The sequence below is a fragment of the Tursiops truncatus genome, chromosome 17 (assembly GCF_011762595.2).
Source record: "Tursiops truncatus isolate mTurTru1 chromosome 17, mTurTru1.mat.Y, whole genome shotgun sequence".
NCBI lineage: Eukaryota > Metazoa > Chordata > Mammalia > Artiodactyla > Delphinidae > Tursiops > Tursiops truncatus.
Genome location: NC_047050.1, coordinates 11,031,377 through 11,053,783, shown reverse-complemented (window position 1 = coordinate 11,053,783; position 22,407 = coordinate 11,031,377).

The following is a 22,407-nucleotide window of genomic DNA, read 5'->3' as shown; positions in this document are numbered from 1 at the left end:
TATTTCCAAGATTTGGATCATCTTTACTATCATTACTCTGAATTCTTTTTCAGGTAGACTGCCTATTTCCTCTTCATTTGTTTGGTCTCGTGAGTTTTTACCTTCCTCCTTCATCTGCTGTGTATTTCTCTGTCTTCTCATTTTACTTAGCTTACTGTGTTTGGGGTCTCCTTTTCGCCGGCTGCAGGTTCGTAGTTCCTGTTGTTTTTTGTGTCTGCCCCCAGTGGGTAAGGTTGGTTCAGTGGCTTGTGTAGGCTTCCTGGTGGAGGGGACTGGTGCCTGTGCTCTGCTGGATGAGGCTGGATCTTGTCTTTCTGGTGGCCGGACCATGTCTGGTGTTGTCTTTTGGGGTTTCTCTGACCCTATTATGATTTTAGGCAGCCTCTCTGCTAATGGGTGGGGTTGTGTTCCTGTCTTGCTGGTTGTTTGGTGTAAGGTGTCCAGCAGTGTAGCTTGCTGGTCATTGAGTGGAGCTGGGTCTTAGCGTTGAGTTGGAGATCTCTGGAAGAGCTTTCACTGTGTGATATTATAGGGAGCCGGGAAGTCTCTGGTGGACCAATGTCCTGAACTCGGCTCTCCCATCTCAGAGGCTCAGGCCTGACACCCGGCTGGAGCACCAAGACCCTGTCAGTCACATGGCTCAGAAGAAAAGGGAGAGAAAAAAGAACAAAAGAAAGAAAGAAAAATATAAAGTTATTAAAATAAAAATTAGTATTAAAAGTAAAGAAGTAATAGAAAAAAAGGAAAGAAAGAAAGAAGAGAGCAACCAAACCAAGACACATCCATCAATGATAACAATCGCTAAAAACTATAGTAAGAAAAAAAAATTCCGAACAGACAGGACCCTAGGACAAATGGTAAAGGGAAAGCTATACAGACAAAATCACAGAAAGAAGCATATACATACACACGCAGAATAAGAGAAAAAGGTTATATGTATAGGAAAAAAGAGAGTAACGAAATCAATAAACAAATCTAGCAGTGATAATACGCTCTAAATCTAAACTAAGATAAACATAAAAGCAGAAACAAATCAGATGCAGAAACAAACCCAAAGTGTACAATTGATCGCGAAGTCCACCTCCTCAGTTTGGGATGATTCGTTGTCTATTCATGTATTCCACAGATGCAGGTACATCAGGATGATTGTGGAGATTTAATCCGCTGCCCCTGAGGCTGCTGGGAGAGATTTCCCTTTCTCTTCTTTGCTTGCACAGCTCCCAGGGTTCAGCTTTGGATTTGGCCCCGCCTCTGCATGTAGGTCGCTGGAGGGCGTCTGTTCTTTGCTCAAACAGGAGGGGGTTAAAGGAGCGGCTGATTCGGGGGTCTGGCTTACTCAGGCCGGGGAGAGGGAGGGGCACGGAGTGCAGGGCGGGCCTGCGGCGGCAGAGGCTAGCATGACGTTGCACCAGCCTAAAGTGTGCTGTGTGTTCTCCTGGGGAATTTGTCCCTGGATCTCGGTTCCCTGGTAGTGGCGGGCTGCACAGGCTCCCGCGGTGGGGAGGTGTGGATAGTGACCTGTGCTTGCACACAAGCTTCTTGGTGGCGGCAGCAGCAGCCTTAGCATCTCATGCCCGTCTCTGGGGTCCGAGCTGATAGCCGCAGCTCACGGCCGTCTCTGGAGCTAGTTTAGGCAGTGCTCTGAATCCCCTCTCCGCGCGCACCCGAAACAATGGTCTCTTGCCTCTTCGGCAGTTTCAGACCTTTTCCCGGACTCCCTCCCGGCTAGCTGTGGTGCACTAACCCCCTGCAGGCTGTGTTTCCGCAGCCAACCCCAGTCCTTTCCGTGGGGTCTGACCTCTGAAGCCCGAGCCTCAGTTCCCAGCCCCCGCCGGCCTGGGTGTGTGAGCAGACGAGCCTCTTGGGCTGGTGAGTGCTGGTTGGCACTGATCTCCATGAGGGAATCTCTCCGCTTTGCCCTCTGTGCTCCTGTTGCTGCTCTCTCCTCCGTGACTCCGAAACTTCCCCCCTGCCACCAGCCCCCCCCCCCCGCCCCCGCCGTCTCCGCCAGTGAAGGGGCTTCCCAGTGTGTGGACACTTTTCCTCCTTCACAGCTCCCTCCCTCCTTCTTTTTTCTTTTGCCTTACCCAAAACAGTAATTTCCTGCCTTTTGGGAAGTCTGAAGTGTTCTGCCGGCATTCAGTAGGTGTTCTGTAGGAGTTGTTCCACATGTAGACGTATTTTTGACGTATTTGTGGGGAGGAAGGTGATCTCTGCGTCTTACTCCTCGACCCTCTTGAAGGTCCCTCCTCATCATAGTCATTTAAAAGTCTGTGTCTAACTCAGTCTGAATCAACCAGGCGTCTGTTTCTACCATCTATTTTCTGTGTTAAGCACGTTTTTGGTCATATGGTTTTCTCATGGCATTTAGCCAATTTTTTTTTTTTTTTTTGCATGCTAGACACTGATATGAAAATAATTTATACTCTAGGTAATATCATCTTCCAGCAGAGAGGGTTCTCCCTTTTTTACTGGACAGACAGATTGAAGGCTAGTCACCTTGAAGACTGGGTTGTGGTTTTGCTAGTTTGCACCACTTTTAGCACACAGAACTCTGGAATTTCCAACTGAGAACCTGGTGTATACACCAGAGTCCTTAGCTCTGCTAGTTCCTGAATCTGATCTTTGCTTTGTAATGTAGCTCGGCTGTCCAAAACTCTGCTTTTCTCTGAGTCTTTCTGTTTAACTCTTGGCTTCATACAGTTTCAGGAGTCAACCTGTATCTCAGGGGAAATTGGCTGTATGGCAGGCTCTGTTTTCCTTTCTTTCTCACCAGGAACATAGCCCTCATGTTTCTAATTTTGTCTCTCTGAACCCCAAGACTGCCAAAATGTTTACTGGTTTCTCTGTCCCCCCAGCCTCTACTTAGGCACATCTTACATCCTTCATTCACCACCTCGCCATCATAATCAGCAAATGCATCCAGAGGGGATGAGGGGAAGCAGCTGCGTAACATCGGCTTACTTTCTTTCGTTTCTCACTCTCCAGATTTTTTCTTTTCCTGTCAAGCCATTTTAGTTGTTCTCAGTGAGAACACTGACTGCCACAAACTGTTTTATCCTACCTAGAAGTAGAAATCAGAGCTAGCATTTATATTCAAAAAAAAAAATTAATACAGCCACATATCCTTTGGAATATATATATTATTATTTTTATCATCATTTACGTATGAGAAAACTAAGCCTCAGACTGCTTCAGAAACTTGCACAAAGTTATGGAGTTAGTTGCACAGTTGAGATTCAAATCCAGTCCATTATGGCTCTGGAGCCTCAGCTCTTAACAACGCATCCCATGATATTATACAGCCTTTCTAGTTCACCTCATATTCTCCTGTTATTTTCTGCTTGTCACGTGCTCTCATTTCACACCGTATCCAGGCCTTTTATTTCTAGGGAGATTTCTCATCTAGAAAGGCAGCAGATCTCAGGTGATTGTAAAAGGGAAAATGTTTGGGTGGGCTAGTTTTTACTAAGCTGTGAATGATTATATAGCCAAGTGTTTTGCTATTTCTAGAAATATTTATGCTTATAAAGTAGTTTATTACCTCAAAGCAATGTGTCTTGAAAACAAAGTTTTGATATAATCCTCTTAACCAGTTGCTCCTTCAGTGAATCCGTTTTCAACTCTTTTAACAATGCTCTATTTTATCATGCGTCTCTATGTTTGTATGTGTGTGCATACATGCTTATATTAGTATTATTTATATAGCCTTACTTAGTTATACAGAGCTTTATAGAGTTATTCATAGTTTTCTACATTTTTTTTCTAGGTTGTAAGGTTTTAAAAGAGAGGCTCCTTGTCTGTTTCCTGCTTGAATACTTCCTGGGACCTTGTACAGTGCCTGGTGCTTAATAAGTGCTGAATTAAAATTTGTTGAATTAAGTGTAATATAGTTTTGATGAGGTGGGATGACATCTTTGAATTTTAAAATTAATACCATACAGGAGATTTTTTTGATCTGAAATGTGTTTAATATTGAACATTCAAAAAAGAAAAGAGAAATAGGAGCTACATTGGTATCGTATAGCTTGACCAAGAAGAGAAGACAGATGAGAAAGAATCTGTTAATATATGTGTGTTCCATTTTGCTTACCTGTAGAAGAGTGATATTCTTACTCATAATAAGTGAAACCATTTCTCACCTATCAAATTGGCAAAAATCCCGAAGTTTTGTAACATACTTTGTTGTTGAGTCCACTGAGAAATTGGCAATCTCACACATGGCTGGTGTGAATGTAAAATGGGAAAACCTTTAGGAGAGGAATTTGGTAATATTCAGCAATATTATATATAACCAGCAATCTCACTTCTAGGAACTTACCACAAAAATTTATAACAAAAATATAAAGAAGTCATTCTGAAGTTTATTAGTAGTACTATTGGTAATAGCAAAAGGTTAGAAAAGTTCCACATTTTGATCAGTAGAGAACTAGTTGAATAAATGAAGCTGTATGCACAACTGGAGTGCTGTGCAGCTGTAAAAAGGCAGGAGGAATGTCTTTAAATACTACTATGAAGAGTCTTCAGGGTATATAGTTTAGGTAAAAAAAGTAAGATGGAGAAAAATGTGTTTAATATGGTACCACTCATCCCAGGGTGTAGGGAGTGAGGATACGTATCTGCCATACGAAGTACCACTAATGGGGTGGCTTTAAAAATAGTTTACAGTGCTTGAGGCTAGAAATCCAGATCAAGGTGTTAGTGGGTCCATACCCCCTCTGGAGGCTCTCAGGAAGAAGGCTTCCCCCTTCTGGTGCTTGCTGGCCATCCTTGGTGTTCTTGGTTCGTGGCTGCTTCACTCCAGTTTCCGCTTCCACATTCACATGTCCGTCTCCCCTTGTGTGTGTTTATGTCTCCGTGTCCAAATCTCCCTCTCCTTTCTCTCTCTCTCTTTTTTTTTGCTGGTAGTACATAACATTTATTACTATTATTATTTAACAATTATTCAGCACCAGCAATACATCATACAAAGTATTATACAATATAAAGCAGGTTTAGCATCGCAACTCCTATCATCTAGGAACTTATTTAAATTAGGCCGTGAAAATGAGAAGGATATTCATTTGCCAGGAAAGAAGGTGAGGTAAATAGAAGGGGAAAGATTGTGATACTACACTCCTTCTCCTTTCTCTTTAAAGAGATAGGGAGACTGGATTAGAATCCATCCTAATCCAGTATAATCTCATTTTAAATTGATTACATCTGCAAAGACCCTATGTCCAAATAAGGTCACATTCACAGGTACCTGAAATTAGAATTTAACATATCTCTTTTGGGAACACAATTCAATCCACAACAGAGGTTATAAAAGTGTATGTGTGTTTATATGTAGTACAGGGGACAAAAGTAGAAACAGTGTTTCTCTGAATAGACACTGTTTTATAGATTGGATTTGGGAATCATGTAAATATTCACACAATTATAAAACAAAGTTAAATGAAAAATTCTAGAAATCAAAAGCAAAATGAAATAAATGAATGACCAGAACATTGAATTTGTGGCCAACCATATAGAAAGAAACTATTTCAAGTAACATTAAAACATACTTTGACCTTATTTCCCTAGTGGAAAATGCCCTAAAGAAAACAGAATTGAAAAAAAAAAAATCTTGAACTGTTTTCAGTGATCATATCATAGGTGGTAGTGTTGGAATTTTTATTTTCAGACTGTTGAATGTGTATTGTGTGAATAAAGTGAGTAGTTCTGTTTACATTATTGGGAAACAGGATTTGGGGATGGGAGAAAGGACAAAAGATGTAGCATGAGGTTAAGTTATAAAGCATGTAGTCCTACATTTAAATCAGAAATATAAATTTGAATTCACGATATATCTTACCTTAGAACAACAACAAAATACTACTAACATGTTTCTAGCTCTGTTCACTGAAAAGGCCTGGAAATAAAGTAGTAATCAGCAAACTTAATGCTGAGGTCCTGGTATGTCAGCACCATTTCCTTCGCAAAGGAACCAGGATTCTTTGGGAAAATGGCAGGTCTAGGGCAGGAAGTGTTCATGATGAACCTGTAACATCTCATCACACTGCAGAGCACAGATACCAAAGATTACTCGGGATGTGTCCAAAGGATTCAAGGGTCAACTTGAGGAAGCCCCCAATGCAAACAGTTAGACCACTTAGTCATCAATATGAATAATAACTATTATGGACTGAAACATTTCAACTATGATTTAATAATGAATCAAAACCAAAAATACCCTCAATGATCACCTATGGAGAATGCTAGGGAACCAACTCCTTATTTTGAAAATCAAGCATTTATCTTGTCGCTCTTATATATGTCAGACCTCAGAATAATCAAATAATTGATGAGGGGAGGAAGTTTACTGAGATATTCAAGCTAGGAAAAGAAAAAGGAATGAAGATAAAAAACATTAGAAAGTTACCATTTTGGAACTAAGGAAATAATGTATCTTCATAATGATCACAAATGACTGCTAACAGAAAAGCATCAGGACGCTAGTGTCCCCTGATAGAAGAATACACTCCAGCTAAGGACAGCTTGTGTCAAAAATGGAACTAGAATCTGAGGAAGCATTAATCCCTATCAATCTATAGGAAATATAGGGGATGGAGAAATATGTGAAATAACATCACAAGAATGTAACAGTGAAACCCAAGCAGTGGGAATCTCTATAGGACAAACTACGTGGCTTCAACATATAAGTTTCAAGAAGGGACTTCCTTGGAGGCCCAATGGTTAAGACTCTGTGCTCCCAATGCAGGGGTCCTGGGTTCAATCCCTGGTCAGGGAACTAAGATCCCACATGCCGCATGGCACGGCCAAAAAAGAAAAAAAAAAAGGTTTCAAGGAACACTCCCACTTCCCCCAAAAAGGGAGAGAGATGGAGATGAAACCTATGGATTAAAAAGTCTTAAGATACATGTCAAGTAATTGCATTGTGTGGATTTTATTTGGAATCTTTCTCAAATAAGCTAAAAAAAATTTTGTAAAAGAACCATTTGGGGAAACTTGAGCACTGTTTGGATATCTAATCATATTTTTAGATGTGATAGTGATATTGTGGTTATGTGTTTTAAAAGGAATGTATACCGAAAAATTAAGAATGGAATGACATGAGGTTTGAGAGCTTTTAAATAGTCTGGGTAGAGTTTAGATGAAACTATGAGATTGGCCTTGAGTTGATAATTGTTGAATCTGGGTGGTGGGTACATACAGAGTTTATTATGCTATTTCTTTTGTAAATGTTTGACATTTTTTATAATAAAAAGTTTTTTTTTTTAAAGACTGATACGTAGGGAAGTCTGAACAGGTTACTACAGCAGGAGAGCCCAAATCAATTCTATATTAAATAAATTTTATCAGCAAATGCTCCAGAAATCATTGGCAGTTTAGCTGGTAATAAATGTGGTGATGATAATAAAAACAATAATAAACATTTATTGTGTGCTTACTATGTTCTTGTTGCTTTACATACATTATCTTACTTAATCCTCATAAAATAATTGAGGTGGTAACTGTGAAACATCCATTTTATGGTCGGGATCCCTGAGACTCAGGGAGGTGGCGTACCTTGCTTCGCAGATTAGAACTCTGGCATTCTGTTTGCGATTTCCTATGTTGCCTTCCAAGCTTTCCCTTGTAAAACACTTGCCCTGTGGGCTATGATTCGTCCTCTGGCTTCTTCCAGAACTTTTGTATTATTCCCTTTTCCCTCCTCTTTATCCAAAGCCTCATCTGTGTTTGAAGATCTAGGCTACACTTCCTCAGTAAGACATTGTTCCCATCACCCCAACCTATCAAGAGTTTTTCCTCTTCTGGATCCTTATTTTAGTTTCAATTAAGGTGGAAGTTAATTGTGTGCTGATCTATGACGCCTTTCATAGTATTGTCTTGAGTTGCTATTAAAATACTTGTTTAATTTTACTTGTTCAAGTCTAATGTCCCCAACTAGATTTTTTTAAAAATATATTTATTTATTTATTTGTCCGCGTCAGGTCTTAGTTGCAGCGTGCGGGATCTTCATTGTGGCGCGTGGGCTTCTCTCTAGTTGTGGCGTGCAGGTTTTTCTCTCTCTAGTTGTGGTGTGCGGGCTCCAGGGCACGTGGACTCTGTAGTTTGCGACACGTGGCCTCTCTAGTTGAGGTGCGCGAGCTCAGTAGTTATGGCGCGTGGGCTTAGTTGCCCCATGGCATGTGGGATCTTAGTTCCCCGACCAGAGATTGAACCCGCGTCCCCTGCATTGGAAGGCGGATTCTTTACCACTGGACCACCAGGGAATTGCCCCCAACTAGATTTTTTTTTTTTTTTGCAGTACACGGGCCTCTCACTGTTGTGGCCTCTCCCGTTGTGGAGCACAGGCTCCGGACGCGCAGGCTCAGCGGCCATGGCTCACGGGCCCAGCTGCTCCGCGGCATGTGGGATCTTCCCGGACCAGGGCACGAACCCGTGTCCCCTGCATCGGCAGGTGGACTCTCAACCACTGCACCACCAGGGAAGCCCAGCCCCAACTAGATTTTTAAACATCCTGAGGGCATATACAGTATCTTATACTTTGTACCCTCAAAAATGTTAGCATGATGCCGTGTATGATAAATTTGTGCTAGTTAGTGTAAGTCATTTGGAGACTTGATAACTAATGGCAAGCAGGGTAGCTTCGTTTATGCCAATTCCAGAGAATGTATTTATATGTAAGGAGAGACTTGGCAAATTTAATGTTACATTGTCCTCATAAAAGTACGTGTTCAGGGGAAATGCTTGTCCCCACTCCTCTTGTTGCCTGTGACTTGACATCTTAACACTCCTTGCCTCTCTCTGAATCCTGACCTCACTCTTACTGGAGGGGAGAGGAATGAGAAGAGTAAGAGCGGTTTAATAGGTGAGTCTGAGAAGAAGGAATAGAGTTTGCTCATTTCTCAACCTGGGTCTCAATTTCCCAACCTGCAGAGAATGTGTGTACCTGCCTGTTATTCGATTTGTAGTAAACTTAGCAGGACTGGTCCACCCAGTGTTGGGGGCTGAGAAAAGGGGGCCCGTGGTTACAGCACTCCCATACTTCCTTTGACACAGTGCGTAATTTTCATTCTGTCCTGCATCCTTAACAAGCCCTCCTGTCTGAGACAGATACTCCAACAGCTTTATAAGGAACAAAGGTGATATTTTAATTTTGTCTTCCTGGCTCTGTGTGTCAATTCTCAACTTGCTTGGGGCAAAGAAGTAAGTTACTTAGAAGCCTTTCAAACCTCAACAATGTAAAGAAAGTGTATTTTAGAATTAGTCCCATCAATAGCAGGAATTAACTTGACCAAAAGGCAGGGGTTCTGAAGAGCTAGGTCCGGTAAATTCATTTTGTTTAAAACAGAAACCTCAGATGGGGTGATGGAGTGGGAACCCTCCATGGCCTCTGTCCACTCCGAGATGGTCTGATTCTGTGACAGAGGAGGATGGTGGTGATGGGAAAGGAGATGATTAGATCTCCAAGGGCGTGGTTTCCACCTCTAGTGGGAGGAGCAAAGAGAAGACAGAAAAGTCAAATAGGGAATAAAAACCATGTAAAGGAACTTATGGGGGCTTCCGTGGTGGCGCAGTGGTTGAGAGTCCGCCTGCCGATGCAGGGGACACGGGTTCATGCCCCAGTCCGGGAAGATCCCACATGCCGCGAAGCGGCTGGGCCCGTGAGCCATGGCCGCTGAGCCTGCGCGTCTGGAGCCTGTGCTCCGCAACGGGAGAGGCCGCCAACAGTGAGGGGCTCGCATACCGCAAAAAAAACAAAAACAAAAACAAACTTATGGGATAAAGAACAATATTGACAGCGTGAATAAAAGAGGAGGGATTTCAAATACAGAATCTGTATTTTAACAAGATCAAGTGATCTCTACAATCTTTTCAATTTCTGAAATTTTCTGAATCTTGAATATTTAACTGTAACATTGTCCCTTTATAATTCCATGATCAAGTGAGTAATTACAGTTTTGGAGGTTAACTGCGATATCTTCGCTCTTATGAATTTTTTTTGTCACACACTGCCCACACACATAAACACAGTGGTTATTGTGTTATCATGAGTGCTAACATTTCCCCTTAGGAAACTGATTAAACTCAAAACCTATCTTCAAATTTTTACTTAAAAACAAATTTAAAAAAAATATCTGAATCTTGAATGAGGGAAACAATTTAAGATGGGTCATGGTAGTGCTTCAGTGTGCCATGATGAACACGTTTGGATTTTATGAAATAATGTCATGCAGAGGGAAAAAAAACCTTAATTAGCTCATTAGTTCTGATTTTACTTTTACAGTGTAAACAATCTTTTGCAGAAGTCATAATTACTTATAGATGCTAATGCTGACTGTACTTTAAAATCTAAAAATTGCTGTCATTGGAGTTGTGTCTTGAAAATATGTTTATCTATCTTAGTGCAGATGCTCTCTAGAATCCTGGAAGGCACTTAAAAAATATATATATTTTTTTGAGGCACTTAAGCTCAACAGCTAATGGAAGATCATGTATTTAAATAATTTACACTTCTATCTGGTTTGAAGAACACCAGGTGGAAATTGCTGATCAGGATGAGTCTGCTATGTGGAAGAAAATGTTTGCTCAAAATAAATGAAAGGCAAACATTTCCACGAGCCCCATCTTTTTGTCTGTGTGGGCAGACTCCTGTCTCCTGCTCTCATATTGTCTGGTCCTGGACCCTGTCTTTGACATTCACTGTGTACTGACGAGCTTCCGGAAGGAGCGCGATGCACTGAGTGACTTCCACCGTTTAATTTTCTTTCCTCACAGTCTTTTGATCGTAAGCAATCATTGTCTCCCTTTCTCATCATTTCTGCGTGCCAACCTGAAATCAAAAGGGGCTGTCCCCTTACTGCGGGAGAGAGGAAGCTAAGCTTCCTGGATGTGCTTCTCCTTGTTGCTGGGCCAACTGGCAACTTCTGTGGTTCCCACTGAGTGTCACAGTGTGTTGTCAAAAGCGTGGTTTTGTGGGTTGACTTCTGATCTGTACTTACTGTATCTTACCTGTCAAAGCTGTGGCGGACTTCCTCATTTATGGCATGTGGCCTGCAAGCACAGACCCAACCCTTCCAGCCAAGAAGAGTCCCACGGAGCACGTGGCTCAGCTCCCCAGCTCTCTCCTGCTCATCGTGCTTGTCAGATGCCTCCTCCCACGTGTGGACTTTTTCTGTGTGTCTGCGTGTCTGCGTGTCTGTGTGTGTCATTTTAGGGTAGATAAAAGAATCAGAGCCATTCCTGTGGTGAACCTGACAGAGTCAAAAAAATGGAACTTTTGGTTTCAGCATCGTAAGGAAGAATTACTGGCTACGAAGGGTAATTGCTCCCAGGGCGATGAACCAACTCACCTAACAGTGTCTCAGCGCACATAGGAGAGCTGGAAATGATTACCACGAACCGAAGCAGTGCTGAGAGATGCAGTCTTTCTAGTCCACGTGTTTCAAAACCTCGTGGCCTCCGCGCTCTACCAGCATGACACAAAAGTTTGCCTACCCAGCCTCTGAGACTCCTCAGGGAAAAAGATCACAGAGTCTGCAGCAGCTTCAAACTCATCTTCTCCAGAGCCAAGTGAAACACAAATTCCAAATGTTTCAAGTTTTATTCTAGGTTTAGAAATAACACTTTTCCGAGTCAGGTCTAAATTTAACAACATCCCCTCTCTCATTGCTAGAAACAAGCCTGGGCTGGGCTAAGCTGGGTGTGGGGAGACCCCGGGTATTACCTGAAATGACTGCTTCTCTGGCCATCACAACCGTAGGGGAATCTCTCAGAGTGGGGCCCTCTGTTTATTGTAAAAAATATTGGTGACGGGAAGGAAAATGGTTCAGTGGAGTTGCTTGGGGGGCATTTTTCGATATTGTCAGGCCACTCAACTTGAAACCGGCAATAGTCACTCCTGTCATCACTTTCTCTGCTCAGCTCTTGGCTACACAGTCGGGTGTGGGCTGGAAAAAGGGGGCTTGCTAGGAGCTGTGGGCATTGAGACATCACTGTGGCTTCCTCCCCTTCCCCCAGGATGGCCTGGAGGTGTCAGGGGGTTGAGGCTAGTATAGGTAGAATTGGGAGTTCCCAGCCCCCCTCAGATGGTACCACCCCTGGTGTCATGCTGCCTTATCACGTGTGGAAAGCATATGGCGGAACCGACTTGGTGAGCTTGGGAAGGATGCTGCCTAATAACTTAATCGTCGAGCACGTGGGACTCATGAGACGTGCTCTGAAAATACCTTCATTCATCGCCCCAAATGCTTGTTTTTTCCCTGCCCTCCTTAGGGCTAGCTTCTTGACTTTCTGGTTACTTCCAGAAAATGAAAGATCCTCTGATTATCTTTAGTAATAAATCTGTGTCAGTTTAGTAAGTAATATGTCACGCTAGGCTAATGAGTAAAACCCCTGTTTTCATTTGATAGCCAGCTGTTCCTTTAGCTCGAGCCTTGCAGGCTGGTGGGGTGCCCCTGGGGTGGCAGTGGCGCTCTTTCCTTCCGTGCCCCATACAGAGCTGTGCTTGTGCAGCGCCGGAGTTGGAGATGGCGTGGGGGGAGGAAAGAGAGGCAGGAAGGTCTTGCCGTTGGCATGGGTGTTCCTTGGACTTGGCTGATTTGTGGAACGACTTTTCTCTTATACGGCGTGTACACACACACACACACACTCACACTCACACAAGAAGGTGTTTTCTCGCCGCTTGTGTGTCTCCACTGGCTCGTCTCAGATGTGGTTCTCAGCCTGGGAACGCAGCAGTTCCCACGCTGTAAGGGTCACCTCACCTAGCCAGGTAGGTCCTGAGTTGCTCCTGTGCTGTTTTTCTCACATGAAGACGCTCAGGAGTCCTTCATCCTGGGAGCACGTGCCGGCCTTGATAGCCATCTTTACTTCCATGTCAGAGTAGCTGGCCATCATCCTTCTTTCTTTCTTCTTTTTAAGTTCGTTGTTACTGGAGTACAGTTGCTTTACAACGTTGTGTTAGTTTCTACTGTGCGGCAAAGTGAATCAGCCATACGTATACGTATCTCCCCTCTTTTTTGTATTTCTTGGCCGTCATCTTCCTCCCTTTGGAAGTCTCAGAGTCGGACACCAGTCCACGATGTCCCCCAGCTCTAGAGGATGTATGTCGAGCTCTCAGAGGGATCCCACTGAAGTCCCTTCCTTAGACTTGAGGGCAGTGGCATGCATTGACTTGTACCCCAGCCCTTGGGGAGGGCTGCCACTCACAGCACACAGAAGCTCTCCACAAATCCCACTCTTTTTCTGAGTACTAATCTCTTCTAGGCTGATGATGGGGAGTCGGCAAAGCATTAAATCCCAGTTCGTAAGCAAGTCCTGTGCACGTTCTGACTGGTGGCCTTGCATCTCACTTTGAAATGTGATATTGATTGTCTTGGAGCCTCTGCTGAAATTAAAGTCGAAGTGGTTTATTTAACATCTGGTTACATTAAATCAGTGTTTGAGTTTAAAAATCGAGGCATTATGTTCATATGGTTATGTGAATATCTATGCATCCTCCACTGAACAACATAAAATTTAAAGTTTCTCTTCTGCTTCTTCTTTAATTAATTACATGTGCCTTTGCATGAAGAGCTCACAGGGGAAACAAAATCTCCCCAAAGTAGAAAAGTTCTATTGCTTGTTTCTAACTAGAAAATATCTTTTTCATCAGCAAAGTGGAATGGTATTCAAAATGGAAGAGTGAGATTAACAACAAAAACAATAACTAAACAGCTAGCACTTACCGGACCACTCATACTGTCCCAGACATTATGTTACGTGCTTTATGGAGATTGGCCGTTGGACCCTCACAACAGTCATATGTGAGGTGACGTTGTTCTAATTTGATGAAGTTTCAGCAACTCAAGGTCATATAGATTTTATGTGATGAAGTTTAGATTTTAATCCAGGAAATCTAGCTTTATAGTTGATTTTCTTAGAAAGATTGAATTGAGTGATTGGAATTTTGAAAAGAAATTTCCTGTAAAACAGGGCTTTCTAGAGTTTTATACACTATCTCAATCCCTTGACTTCACTTAGTTCAGCCATTTCATTTCATTTATTTATTTTGAATAATACTGCCTGCTGAAATGGTGTTTCTGTGAGCATGGTTGTATCAGGGCAAAGGGAAAGGTTTTTGTTGTTGTTGTTGTTGAGGTATAATTGACTTATAGCATGCTAGTTTCAGGTATACAGTGTAATGATTCAGTCTTTGTATATACTGTGAAATGATCCCCACAACAAGTTTAGTTTACATCCATCACCATATATCGTTATCATTTTGTGTGTGTGGTGAGAACTTTTAAGATCTACTCTCTTAGCAACTTTCAAATATGCAATCTAGTATTATTAACTATGGTCACTAACTGTACATTATATCTGCATGACTTATTTATTTTATAACTGGAAATTTATATCTTTTGACTACCTTCACCCATTTTGCTTACATGCCACTCCCACTTCTGGCAACAACCAATCTGTCCTCTGTATCTGTGAGCTTGTTTTTTGGTTTTGTTTTGCTCTTTGTTTTGGATTCCACATGTAAGTGAGATCATATGATATTTGTCTTTCTCTGTCTGACTTACTTTACTTAGCACAGTGCCCTCAAGGTCGATCCATGTTGTCACGAATGGCAAGATTTCATTCTTTTTTATGGCTGAATAATATTTCACTGTATCTATACCACATTTTCTTTATTCATCCTTCAGTGGACACTTAGGTTGTTTCCATGTTTTGGCTATTGTAAATAATGCTGCAATGAACATGGGGGTGCAGGTAGCTCTTTGAATTAGTGTTTCCATTTTCTTCAGATAAATACCCAGAAGTGAGATTGCTGGATCATATAGTAGGTCTGTTTTTAACTTTTTGAGGAACCTCCATACTGTTTTCCATAGTGGTCGCACCCATTTGGCAAGTTAAAAAAAAAAAAAAATATATATATTTATTTATTTTTGGCTGTGTTGGGTCTTCTTTGCTGCATGCGGGCTGTCTCTAGTTGCGGCGAGCGGGGGCTACTCTTCATTGAGGTGTGCGGGCTTCTCATTGCGGTGGCTTCTCTTGTTGCAGAGCACGGGCTCTAGGCGCGTGGGCTCAGTAGTTGTGGCGCATGGGCTTATTTGCTCCGTGGCATGTGGGATCTTCCCGGACCAGGGCTTGAACCCTAGTCTTCTGCATTGGCAGGCGGATTCTTAATCACTGCGCCACCAGGGAAGTCCCTTGGCAAGTTATTTTTAAAAGCACTTTATTGAGGTATGATTGACATGTAGAAAGCTGTGCGTATTAAATGTATACAACTTGATGGGTTTGGGGATAAGCATGCATCTGTGAAACCATTGCCACCATCAGTGCCGTAGATATATCACCTCCCAAAGTTTCCTCCAGCTCCTTTTATTATTATTATTATTAGTAGTAGTAGTAGTAAGAACACTCAACATAAGGTCTACTCTTAGCAAATTTTTAGTATACAGTGAAGTATTGTTAGCTATATGCTCCATGCTGTGTAGAACTCCAGAACTTATTTATTTTGCAGAACTGAAACTTTGAGCATCACCTTCCCATTTTTCTCTCTTCCCTGCCAAAGAAGCAAGTTTTATTTAATATAAGAATGGTGCTAAAGGGTCTTCTATAAACTTTCTTTGTCACTTTCATCAACCTTTAAGAGACTTCCATTTAGTACATTTCTTTCAGTGAATAGTGTTAAGGGCCATTTGTCATTGCTACTCCCTCACTGGTCTGATTGCTATTTTCTTGAAATTCAAGGACTTCTTTTCTCAGATGGATATTTATAGAGCCAGGATGGGCCGGGTAGTAGTCCCTAAATAAAGGGAAAGGCCAAGTCTGAAACTGACCACATGGAAAACAAGTGGACCAATACCCAGTACACATTAGTGACTCTCCTGTTTCATCACAGTCCCATGAGTGTAATGGCTTTGACTTAGCCTGTGTCCCCTCCTGGAAGACACGTGTTTAGTTCAGGTTATATCTTTTTCGATGAGTCTTTTTTTTTTTTTTTTGGCCCCATGTGGGATCTTCCTTCCCTGACCAGGGATTAAACCTGTGCCCCCTGCAGTGGAAGCGTGGAGTCTTAACCACTGACTGGACTGCCAGGGAAGTCCCTCTTTTGCAGTGATTCTTTACCAGCAGTGTTAAGAATCTTGCTGGCTGGTTATGTGAGTTTCAGGAATCCCAGTGAAACAATCAACCAAGAGATTTTTATATATTTCCAAAGGACATGTGGGTGGAAGACTTCGGGCAACGTGAATATGGAGCAGATGTGGGGATGCTGATTCCTGTGGCTTTTGCCTTCAGAGAGAACTAAGCAAACTACTCTGCCTTTCCCCACCTCCCACCCAGGATTTAAGATGTTTTCCAGGTTTTACGAACACCCTTTCCCTTCCACTCATCCCTTTCGTCATTTTGAGCACCTTTGCTCTAGAGCTACTATGACTTCTTAGGAATTTCCTGAAATGAGAATGACCTTAAATTAGTCTAAGACAGGCTTTCCTGATAGTGGTGGGATTTACCCCCTTTCTGCCCTGACACCGAAAATTTTAAACTTCTTTTTCTCCCCAGTATCTTACGAATCTTACAACCAGGGTGAATTAAAAAAATCTCTAGCAAACTATGCCTTTTTACTGTTATGTTAAATGTAATCCAAGTGAAAACAGTGTGTCAGATTCAGGACAAACTCCCCAGACCTCCTATGGACACACTGTCTCCCCTAAGCATTTCCTGTATAGAATGCTTTATCCTTCATTTGTTCAGCAAGTATTTGTCGAGCACCCACTATGCCCAGTAACTCTTCCAGGCACAGGGATAACAGTGAACAAAACGAGACAAAATCCCTGCCTTAATGGTAGCTTACATTATCATGGGTGGAGACAGAAAATAAGACAAATTAGTAACATACATAGTGTGTTAGAGGTATGTGCTGTGAAGAAAAATAAAGCAGGAAGGGGAGATAAAGAAGCTGGGGTAGGGGGAAGTAGTTTAATTTCCAGTAAGAACATTAAGGAGGCCTTAATGGGAAGGTGATGTTTGAGCAGACTGGAAGGAGGGCAGGAAGCGAGCTGTGCAGAGAATGGTGAAGGTTCTGGAAACACCATGATTTTTAAGAGAGTCGCTGCTTGGGGGACTCCTATGGTTTGGTCCTCTCCGATATTGCACCTCTGGGATCAGATCAGAGCTCAACTGACCTCTCAAAGTTAGGGCAGAGGCAGTGGGACTCTCAGGAAAAAAATGATGGGAAGGAAAAACCCTGTCACAGCAGCCTGGTGATGGGCTTAGAGGGCCACCCCCAAAGGAGATGCTGTTCTGTTTCAGTTCTTACGTACAGAATCCAGTGTCTCCTTGCATTGTCTGTTTATGCAAAATTTAACCAACTGCGAGGTTAGAGGGGACTTCACACGGTACTGTCCTCACTTCTGATGCCAAGTGCAAATTTCGGGGGGGTTTCCCAAACCATCCTCAGTTTCAATAATGTGCTAGAAGGACTCAAAGAACTTCCTGAAATCTGTTACAGTCACTGTTATGGATTATAACAGGGCAAGGGTACGGATTACTATCATCAGGGGAAGAGATGCACAGGGCAGAGTCCGTGAGGGGTCCAAATGCCCAGCTTCCTGTTGTCCTCTCCCCATGGAGATGTGGACAGCATTCCAGCTGCTGGCATCCACATGTGACAACACACACAGAGCGTTTCCTGCTAGGGAAGCTCACCTGAGCCTAGGTGTCCCGAGTTTTTACTGGGGCTCCATCACAAATTGCCCATATGGCTGTCCTTCAGTCTCCAGCCCTTCCAGAGATGGGTTGATACCTTTAGTCTCCAGTTCCTCCAGAGAGCAGCTGATGCCACGTGGCTTAAGATATATCAAATTGTTAGACTGTCTGGTGGCCAAAGCTCCAGGCAAATAATGACATTGCTGTTAGGCATGACCTTCCAGGAGCCTGGAAATCACCTCTCAGCAGCTAAGGACAAAAACCAGACTCTCTTTTGGATAGAGTTAAGTCCTAACTGTACAGTTTGTAACGTACAATTATTTTTCTCCACGTTCGTTTTCGTAACATCACTCATAGCTGCTCTTCATTTAAAAAATCCACGTGATGGGTGGGGAGGCAGAGGCAGAGATGGGGGCTCTCCATTGGTACACATGAGGAGACAACATATTTCACATTTGCATCTTAGGTTTCTTTACTATTGAATACATCATAGATGGCTTTAAATGACATTCTTCTCATTGTCTTTTGTCCCTTTGGGGGGCAAGAGGGAAAATATGGATTCACAGAAAAAAAAATATATATTCTACACAAAATCATCGAAGGTAGGTAAACTAATAGCACATAGATTTAAATGTTTACTGGTTTGTGTCAGTGTCTGGTTATACAATGAATAATTCATATCAGACTAGTAGAATGTAACATTTACATAAAATAATACTTTGCAAATTTATGGTAAGTACTAATTACTTGCCTTATTTGCCATGACTATGATATTAAATATTCATAAAAATGTGATTATTTCTTTGATTTGGCAGGCATTTAGATTTCTCTACAGCTTTTCACACTGCTAATTTTAATCCAGTAAATTATCTGGAAGAAAACAGTATGCAGCCTAAAAACTGTTCAAAATTCACTCCAACATTGAGCACATTATGGATGTAATGATCCGTTACAACCAAACTTCAAGAAGGTCTTAGAAGGAAACTGAGAATTAAACAAAGAAATATGGAGGCCATCATCGTGATTTATCAGATATGTTTATTAGGAGATTTTCTGTTAATGCGTACTGAGGACAATCTTTAGAAATATGACCCTGATATATAACAAATGCATTTGGGGATGTGGTGCTCCCGCCAGGGGCCAGTTTAAGAGAATTTAGCAGGACTCTGCCAGTGTTCATTTCCCAGCCTGATGTGCAGTGAGATGATTTGTGAGGCACAATCATGCAGGAACCCGAACTGTGGGCAAGTGCGCTGGAAATGTGCTTCTAGTGAGATCGGGGCGGGGGGGCATCTCCTCCCTTCCTTCCTGCTGCTGTTTAAGTTGGGGGTTCTCATATTCTTTAAAACAAACTCAGAGTTCCATGGCACAAGACTCATGTCAGAGGAGACCATACTGTATGATCTGAATATTTTATATTCTGTTAACTTACAATGACTCGTAATAATTTATCTGCTTTCTTTGGTCCAGTGAGCACAAAATGGAGCTCTCTTATGGATAGCCAGCATTCTCTGGTCCAGAAATTCAGAGAGAAAAAAGAGGGTAACTCGTGGGATCTGAAGGCCTAGGGACATAAGAGAAAAAGGAGGTGGTGGGAGAAGTGGGAGGGGGAGGACATTGTCAGGCGCAAGCTTGCACATCAGAAAATAGTTACAGGGAGATGGCAGAGAAGGGCCGGACACGTGCACCTCTAGTTTACGTCTTGCCTTCCATCACTGAATCCCTACAAGAAAAAGAGATTATACAACCTAAAGTTCCCGTGGAAGCTGGTATTCAACAGGGTGAGCTGTATTAACTCAATCTCTGGAACCAGAGCTAGGAAGTACTCCCAGATTTGTTCATACCCGTTTATGAAAAGTGTTGGGTTCAGGTCAGGGTCATGATACTGAATAACAACAACAAAAAGACAACTCTGAAGAGTCACGTGTTTAGAATATAAGCCCAAACATCAAAGGTTCATAACTCAAGGCTGCTGGAAGAGGACAGGTCCTGTAGCAGATAAACACAAGGGGACAAAAGGTGAGGGTCCTTCTTTCACAAACCTTAAGGAAGATGCAAAATGAAAATTAAGATTGAAAGCTTAAAAGGGTGGCAACTCAGCAAAGCCTCTAACCCTGTGAGTAAAAGAATGCTCTGCTCTGTCTTTGCAGGTGAATGCAACCTAGAAACCAGAGCGCAGTTAAGGGATACCCACCACTGCTTCCTGAAGGAGGATAGCTCGCTCTGTTCATCACCCCAGGAGGCGATGCAGCCTGGTGCTGAGGTTAGGGGCAGACAGGTGGTGTGGACGTGAGCACTGCTAAGTCACTCACCTCCTCCTGCTCAGGTGTCCTCACCTGAACCGGGGAGAACAGTGGTCCACAGCGTGCGGGACTGTTGTGAGGCTCTGCTGAGAACGTTCACACCGGCTTGGCGTGGCGGCTGGCATGTGGTGAGTGCTTACTAAATCTTAGCTAATATTATTACAGCTATTATGTAAAACGGAAAAACATGATTTAGCTGCATGTGTATTCATGTAAGGAAGGATTTCAGATGGTTGACTGATATTTGCTGAGATGATTGAACTTACTGCACTGCATGGTTTTGTGATGGTAGAAAACCAGCATAATCTGGTGAAAGTCACCAGCTTCTGCTCTGAGCCGCCCACCTCAGTCTCGGGTTTCAGCAGGTACGAGCCAAGCAGACCTTTCAATATGAGAGTCAAGATGAACCTCAGTTCCAGAGCACTGCTGATTCTGGTTGCTCTGGCTATGTTCTCTATCAGGAGTTCCCAATCAGGGATCCATGGGTAACTGTCGCTCTTAGATCTTCTAAGGAATCTGTGAACATCTGGAAAGGGAATATTAAAAAAATATATATATATGCATTTTTCTGCACAGAAAGTCGGTAACTGTCATCAGATTTTTAAAGCGTTTAGGAATCTTCAGATTTTCAGAACTGGTCTGGATTGTGTGGGCTCCTTTCAATGAGCACTACCTAGGAGCAAAGAAGGTTCCAGATGCCAGGCGAGGCTTGGACTGTGATTAGAAGAGGTGGAGTCTTGTCTGAGTTCGTTTTGGCATTAAAAGGCTGTCTACGATGTTAACTTGCTTGGCAGGTCACTTAACACTGAGTTTGTGCTCACCAAAATTTATTTGGTCATTCCCCAAAGGTTGCTATTTAACTGTAGCCACGTCATCCTTCCTTATATAATTGTTATTTTTGAGCCCCAAGTGCCAGGATTTACATTTATAACAAATGTTACAGTCGTGCTATATAATCCTGTCGATTCTCCGGTAATTTTGCTGCGTTGAAATGATCTTTGAATCCTGATTCTGTCATTCAGTATATTCTGTGGCGCTCTCAGTTTCCTTTCAGTCATAAATTTGATAATCGTGTCACTAAACAAAAATGGAAAATCCTGTGTCCATTTAAAAACATTCTTTTATTTCTGAAAAAAAATTCAGGTTTAATACACTTTTTCGACACAAAATATGGTAACCATCTTCCTGGCAAAATAGGAATGATATTTAGAGATCAGTTTTGAGTCCTTTGTTATAATGTTGAAGTGATAGATTAGGGAAAAACAAGAGTAGGTTAGAATATGTTATTCCTTTTTAGCCAAAGTCTTCTTGTGTCATTGTTTTGAAAATTAGCAATGATACATGAATATGATTTGCCTAAATTGAGGCTATGAAAAAAAAAAAACGCAAGGCATGTTGTAGTAGAGTGTGAAACTATTCTGACCCAATTTTTACTTCCCTAACAAACCCACACAAAGTTCTCAGAAAATCTGCTGCAAGATGGCACAGTATAAAATAACTATGTATAAGTTCACCCCACCCACATATCTCTCCCCACCTAGGTTGCTAGCCACACTTCTTACAAGGGGAAATTGTAAACTGCGCGTTTGCTCGCTCGCTCTGAAGTCTGTGCAGCACCTACTGAATGGCTTTTCTAAGCTATCCCCGAGGCTTCTCTGCGCCTGCTTCCCAGGTTTGAGAAACAGGAGCCAAAGCTGCCTAGAAATCAAAGATTCGCCCTGATGGAACCTCTCTGGCTCCCGGTGCTAAGCATAGAACCGGAACCTGCGCTTTCAGAAGGGCGGAACGCTCACATTTTTATTAAAGGGAGAGAAAAAAAATCCTACCTCCCAAAAAACCCTACAAAGTATACTTCATTTCCCTTCCTATTAGTCTGCTCCCCAAAAGTATATTATTATTGTTGTTATTATTATTATTAATTGTCCTGCCAAGGACTCGTGGGTTCCCCGGGAGCATCTCCTTACTGTGGACAGAGGGGCGTAGAGAGATGGGATGGAGGGGAGTTTCCAGGAGAGCCCCGGGAAAATGGTGCACAGGAGGTCAGAGCAGTTCACAGCAGCTGTGGGCACCATCTGACTGAGCAGAGCGTGGCCTCCAAGCCGCCTCCGCAGTATGTGAGGCTTACGGGAGATCCAGACCCGGCTGCTGAATGTCATTTCCCATAAAGGAACTGGCTGAATTGGCAACAGTTCTGTCCTGAGCAGATGTGCAAGGAGGACACAAAGGGCGGGGGAGATGGTTTCCTTTGTTAACACGGAGGTGACGTCGTTTGCCTGTGTGTTAATTTAAAAGGAGGACCCGAAACATGAGGCATCTGGTTTTTAAAAGTCAAATCTGTGTCCTACACTGGGAGTGTTTCATTGAATTGGGATATAAGTAAAAACATAAACAATGAAAAATGGGAGAAATCAGC